This window comes from Beta vulgaris, chromosome 8 (assembly GCF_026745355.1).
Source record: "Beta vulgaris subsp. vulgaris cultivar EL10 chromosome 8, EL10.2, whole genome shotgun sequence".
NCBI lineage: Eukaryota > Viridiplantae > Streptophyta > Magnoliopsida > Caryophyllales > Amaranthaceae > Beta > Beta vulgaris.
The window spans coordinates 55,095,013-55,101,106 of record NC_079209.1 but is presented as its reverse complement, the minus strand read 5'-3'; the positions used below and the strand labels follow the sequence as shown (position 1 = coordinate 55,101,106).

Sequence of the window (6,094 nt, the reverse complement as noted above, 5' to 3'; positions counted from 1 at the left end):
TCTCTCTACAACATGAACTCTCCCCAAAAATTTATGGTCATCTTTCATGATATTTTTCATGATTTTCGTGATTGATAATGTATCATATGATTCACCATATCATAAATGCTTTAAAATTTAGGGTGCGTTCTCTCAACCTGAATTCTCCTAAACCTAACTGACTCTTCACCAAAATACATTTAAAATTGAAGTACGTGATGCATCCATACTTGAATTCCTATATACGATCATTGTATGAACTTTCAATGTTGTACTATGATTCTGTAACCCCAAAAATATGATTGTATATAGGAATTCGGTAGAGTACACTTCATTCATTCAAAGGGTTTTTGCGTTCGTTAGCTACTATATCACGTCTTGATGGTAATACTTTGTTAAACAATATATAGAAACTTTTAGGCATATTATGTTGTGTTTAGTTCTCGATATTGCAACTTGCATATTACATAACCTAAAATTTTTTATAGCAATTCTTTTTCAAATTATTATACACATGTTTTATTTACATATGATGAAGTGTAGAAGAGCCACTCAATATCGTTATCAAAACTGATATGCAATTACTATCATTTCTAGAATATACTTATCTTATTGGAAAGGAATGATAGATTCTAAGGGTTGTTTTTCATTATTTTATACTTGATTTATGGAATAGGAATGTGAAGATAAAAAAGCAACAAACTATGAAATGTTGACACAAAATTTTTCTGGAATGGGGTAATAGACTAATAATGAAGCAACAAAATATGAATGATTCACCAAATGTTGCAGAGATTTATACAATTGTAATAACTTAATCAATGCCTCATATAATGTGATAGCATATGTGTTAATTTGACTAATGGGGAAAAAATTGAGTACTAATATAATTATGCATATCTCACAATACCATTTATTATAAATTTATAAATACTCAATTTAGAAGGTGCATTAGAGTGTATACCAAGTCCTAAATGCAGCCTAATCTATAAATTTGTAAATACTCAATTTAGAAGGTGCATTGGAACTTAACTGAACTATTTACAACCGAATTGAACTGAATCGAACTGGACTGAAAATAAGTTGAGGAGAACATACCCTAACTATCATAAGTTTTACAGCACAACCATCCATTTAAAGTCTTAGATTTATACCTTCCATTTTTATTGTAATTTTTTGTAGATCTAATTTACTTCAACATTATAACTAATTTCCACGATTTTTTCTCTCTTTTGATGTACCTAATTACAAATTGTTTTGCTTATCATTGTAGAAAGCCGGTATTAGTTAGTTTCTCTTTTTGTGAATTGTGATTCCTACAATCACCTTTCAACCTCCATTGATAATTGCCAAACAAAATCAAGCGATGGATGATTACTGTCCTTCAAATTAGGGGAGAGATGTGATTATTGATCAGAAGATGATATTGATGTTTATACTGATTCAAATTTGGAAAATTTATCAATCGTAGTATTATATGTCTGATAAATCTAAAGTCAACCTTATCAATGGTTGAGATATATCAATTACAATAGCTATAATGCTCTGGTGATACTTGTTTCTATTTTCTCTTTTATTATCTGTTATATCAATTACAATAGCTCGACCTTTGTTCCACAAAAGTTCAAAACCAAAAGTGAAAAAGCTGGTCTACAAATCTCGAGGATTAAGAGCGGATCCGGGAATTTGAATGAGGGATAACGTAATATTTATTGTGATAGTACCCGTTACAAAAAAAAACTATTGAAGTACAAATTATGTGCTTGTTTAGTCCCACGTCTTAAGTAGCTTTTTCCAAAATTTTAGTTGGATATGTTCAAATTAATATACAAATTAATATCCAAATTTCTTTCTGCTTCCACCCTTCTTTCTCCATCAAACAACATTCAATATGTTTTTTAAAGTCAATAGGCTTCCCTCTTTCATTAGTATAGAGTATTGGTCTAGTGAGTAGTGAAAGCTTCCTCCAGATACACTATGAAAACAATAGATTTTTGTATTTTTTAGGGAAAAGCAAGACTTTAAATTAAGAGGTTCTCTTATACTTTAGTTTGGTGCAAAAATCTTCCCTCTTTCTTATGCACACCAGTGAGTCAGTGAATATGATTCTATGAACATCTCTATATACGGATTGCGATAAGAAGAACAAATGCAATGAAACGATCAAGTCTGACAATATAATTAAGTGTTTGCTTATACTGTTATACATTATTATTGACTTTGGTGACTTTACTAACAAAAAGAAATAAGCCATGAGGTGACAATAATATCAATATACACTCCGTTCTCTATAAAACAATTAGCTATATAATGTCGTTTTTCATACATAATACTACTTGCAGAAATCATTATTCTTGACGCCGCAGTACCTGAACGAAGGAAATGTGCTAGGCTTCCCATGCTACAGAGTAAGCAGATATGCCGGAAAAATGATAAAAAGGAGGAAGATGCTGCTGCTGCATATGAAATTCTTCCTCCGCAAAGTAAATTAAAATTAAAGTCAGAGAGGTATCCTGTATTCCTGTTAATCACAAAAAAGCATTACCAAGGATAATGTGGCATGGTAAGCGGGGAGATGAACAACTTTCCTTGACAGCAGTAACATGCTTCTTGGATCATCAAATCCCAGTCACCTCCTATTTACTCCTTCAACTCTCCTCCACATTCCATCAAATCCCATTAAACACAATTGACTCAAAATGAATCCAGGCATAAATTGTGACACTCTAAATCTTAAAATCATGAAACGACAACAACGTTCATAATTATACATAACACCAAATCAAAAAAAAAAAACATATTAGCTCCTCATTTTAGCAGTCAACAAACATGATCAAATACAAAAAAAAGAATCAAAAAATGAAACAACAAAAACTCACCAGAAAATTAAATAATTTTGTGAGTTGTTTAAGAAAAAAACACCCAGTTAATGCTTCCCTTAGCTCTCAAGGTCTCACCCATAGTCGTTGGATCTCTCTCTTTCTTTGATCCTCTGTATCTCTTTTTTCTCTCTCCTCTGTTTTTTGGCATAGTTAGTTCTCAAGAAATTAAGCACAATATTTCTGATAGGAATATGTCATAAAAGAAAGCACAACTGAGAAGAACAACCATTGACAGATATGAGACTGCTCCAAAGATGGGCACTTTAATCTTTAGCAAAAGTTCCAGCAGCATGTTTACACCACCTGAAACTACAATTGTTGGCAAGTCAGTTTATATTTCTAAATTGTAATTATACATAAAAATAAATGTATAAGATTACGTAAAAATTTCTAGTTATAAATTTTTTTATTATGCATTGCGAAGCAGATGTAGCAAAATCAAAACTAAAAACAAAGAAGATATACTAATAGCTTACTGTAATGTAATGTAATATAGAGTTAGTTACCTTGATAAAACAAATTGAGCTACCTTCACCATGAGAATACCTTGTAATCTCTCTCTCCACTTCCACGTCTAGATTTTTCTTACACCTACACCTCCAAAGATGATACATAAAACAAAAACAGCAATTACAATTCAAAAATTATGCACCAGAAAAACAATTGTGAAAAACATGGATAAAAAGATCGAACACAAATTTCCAGTCACCTGTTTCCAAGGTCCTTCTGGAATGAGTATAGGAGCTGCAGGTATGTGATTCACTACTGACGACATGGATACTGTTGTCACTTCCCTCCTAGACCCATATGTTCTCCATATCTGTCATTTAATACAACACGGTAAAGGAAAAGAGAGAGATTCATAGTAAATCAAACATGATACAGAGACCATTTTACCAAAATGAGCAACCTAATAAAGGCAGACCTTTGTGTTGTTGAGTCCTAGAAGATAGCGTTCTTCGAGTTTGACATTACGATTATGTTCTTTACTTCTTCGATTCAGAATTGCTGGTAAAATAGAGTATGGTGATGTTTCTATTTCTCCATCTCTCTCTCCCCTTCTCTTTTTTTTTAGTTCAAAAAGCACATAAAAGTTTGTAATAAAATGTTCACAGTTGCAAATTGGAGAAGATTATCTTTTGCACCGTGATTTAAGTAGAAGATTTGCCTAAAATCATGGAAAATCTTTTGCACCGTAAGGAGAAGATTTGTCTAAAATCATGGAAAATCTTAATTTGCATCGTGATGTAAACAGTAATAATCCGTGTTTCTTAAAATACAACAATTAAAATCTCAATTAAGAGGCATAATTTCAGGAAATTAATCTCCTAATTTGTCCGAAATTGTTCAAAATGAGATCATTGCCACATGGACTATCTCATTGAGCTTATAAACAATGGAGCATGCTACTGTTTCCTTAATTATATAGATTACGTGTCAATTAAAATCCGTAATTGACGTCAATTATATAGATTACTGAATCAATTATATACGTGATTAAGGGAAGGGATATGCATGATTATGGGAATTTGATCCGTGTGACACGTGGACACTCTCATTGAGCTTCGAGGAATACTGATCAACGGAGCATGCCACGTCATGCCACGTGGGATTGAAATGGCTAACTGAACGACACGTGGCCTCAAGGATTTTACTTTAGATATATATATAGATTAGTTTTTAGGCCCGGGCTATGCCCCGGGTAAGAAAATTTTCATTTATTAATATTGTACTTTAAAATAATAACATTAAATATCACTTGGTCGAGTGGTTAAGACTTTAATATATAACCTTGCGGTCATGGGATCAAACCTTGTGCTATGCAATTTCTAGTTTGTTATTGTATGTGGATTACGTGGAGTAAAATACTTTAAAAAGAGCACCACGTGGCACCGTTTCACGCTTAGGAACGCCTTTTAATATATTAGTATAGATTTAGTCATTCTCTCTATTTTTGTAATATATTAGTATAGATTTAGTCATTCTCTCTATTTTTTCAATATGGGTGGAATTCCCAACTCAGTATACTCTTAAAAAAAATACATTAGTGCTTTGAATTGTACTAATAAGACACAATAATTGCATCAGCATTCAGGAAAAAATAAAGGAACCAGAAACGAAAAGAAAAGTCAGGATGTTCAAGTAAAAATCAGATTCAATATTTCTACATTTCTAATGTTTATTTCTCTTTGATAAAAATATCAAAAATCTCGATCTTCTAGAATCTCTAAAAGAATACAACCATAATGGAGTTTATCAATTTTTCTAACCCATAATTTCCGGTGAACTCGACTCAAGACTCAAGACTCAAGAGAAGTCAATGCATTATCTAACATTTTTTATAAATCAGAATTGTTTGATTTTTGAGTAATGAATTTTTTCTTTAAAAAGTTGACTGTTAGTGGGATAAGATCTTGAGAAGCTGTGTTACGTGGTACTATTTCTTAGAATGTTTCCTTTAAAAGTACATGGTATAAAATTTAATCCCATGACTAATGTACGGTGTTATAATTTTAAAGTAATATTTGGTGTTATAGTTTTTAAGTAAAATATTAATACATTGAAATTATAATTATTCAGGGCATAGCCCGGATAAAAAAAACTTGTTTATTTTGCAATAATGTTCATTGTTTAATTTCTTTTTAGCTCTAGGTAATTGTGAATGAAAATATATAGGTATAGATTATTCTTCATAGGAGAATTATACTTCCTCCGTTTAGAAATAGTTGCACTATTTGTATAGTGTTTACTATTCACATCTTTGATTATCTTTGGTGATTTATATTTTAGGAAAAACGTAGTCATATGAGATCTTGTTAGATTCGTTTCAATGTATATATTTTTTAATATTAACTTTTATAATTATTACTCATTGATAATTGAAAATATTAACGTTTGAAACCACGTATCGACAAGCATGAAACATGAAACGATGCAACTATTTCTAAACGGGGGAAGTATATTATAGTCAAGCATTACAATTTTACATTTAGTAAGAATAAAGCACTTCCTCTAGGAATAGGCATAAATCCAAAATTCGACTCAGAACCGATTGGATACGACCCATTTTAAGGATTTAGGTCTAGATTTTTTAGACTTGTTGGGTCTAGGTCTGATCGATTTAGACATAGACCCGTCTTACAAACCTATTTTATTTATATAATATGATGAAGATGATGATGATAATGATGATAATAATATTAATAATATAATTAAAAATCAATGAAACTTTC

At 31.2% G+C, this 6,094-nt stretch overlaps 1 long non-coding RNA gene across 3 annotated transcripts; it reads right to left on the bottom strand.

Annotated features, from left to right (window-relative positions):
* Positions 1-2,129: 2,129 nt before the first annotated feature.
* On the bottom strand, positions 2,130-3,999 carry LOC104901961 (uncharacterized). 3 transcript variants are annotated; one of them, XR_008967449.1, is made up of 4 exons: positions 3,787-3,999; positions 3,368-3,681; positions 2,859-3,170; positions 2,130-2,672 (listed from the first exon to the last, which is right to left on the bottom strand). It is a non-coding gene; the product is annotated as an uncharacterized LOC104901961 (long non-coding RNA). The 3 variants fall into 3 exon arrangements; XR_007269265.2 differs by having other exon boundaries at positions 2,130-2,995; positions 3,088-3,170; positions 3,787-3,997; XR_007269264.2 differs by having other exon boundaries at positions 2,130-3,170; positions 3,787-3,996.
* Between the last annotated feature and the right edge of the window lie 2,095 nt (positions 4,000-6,094).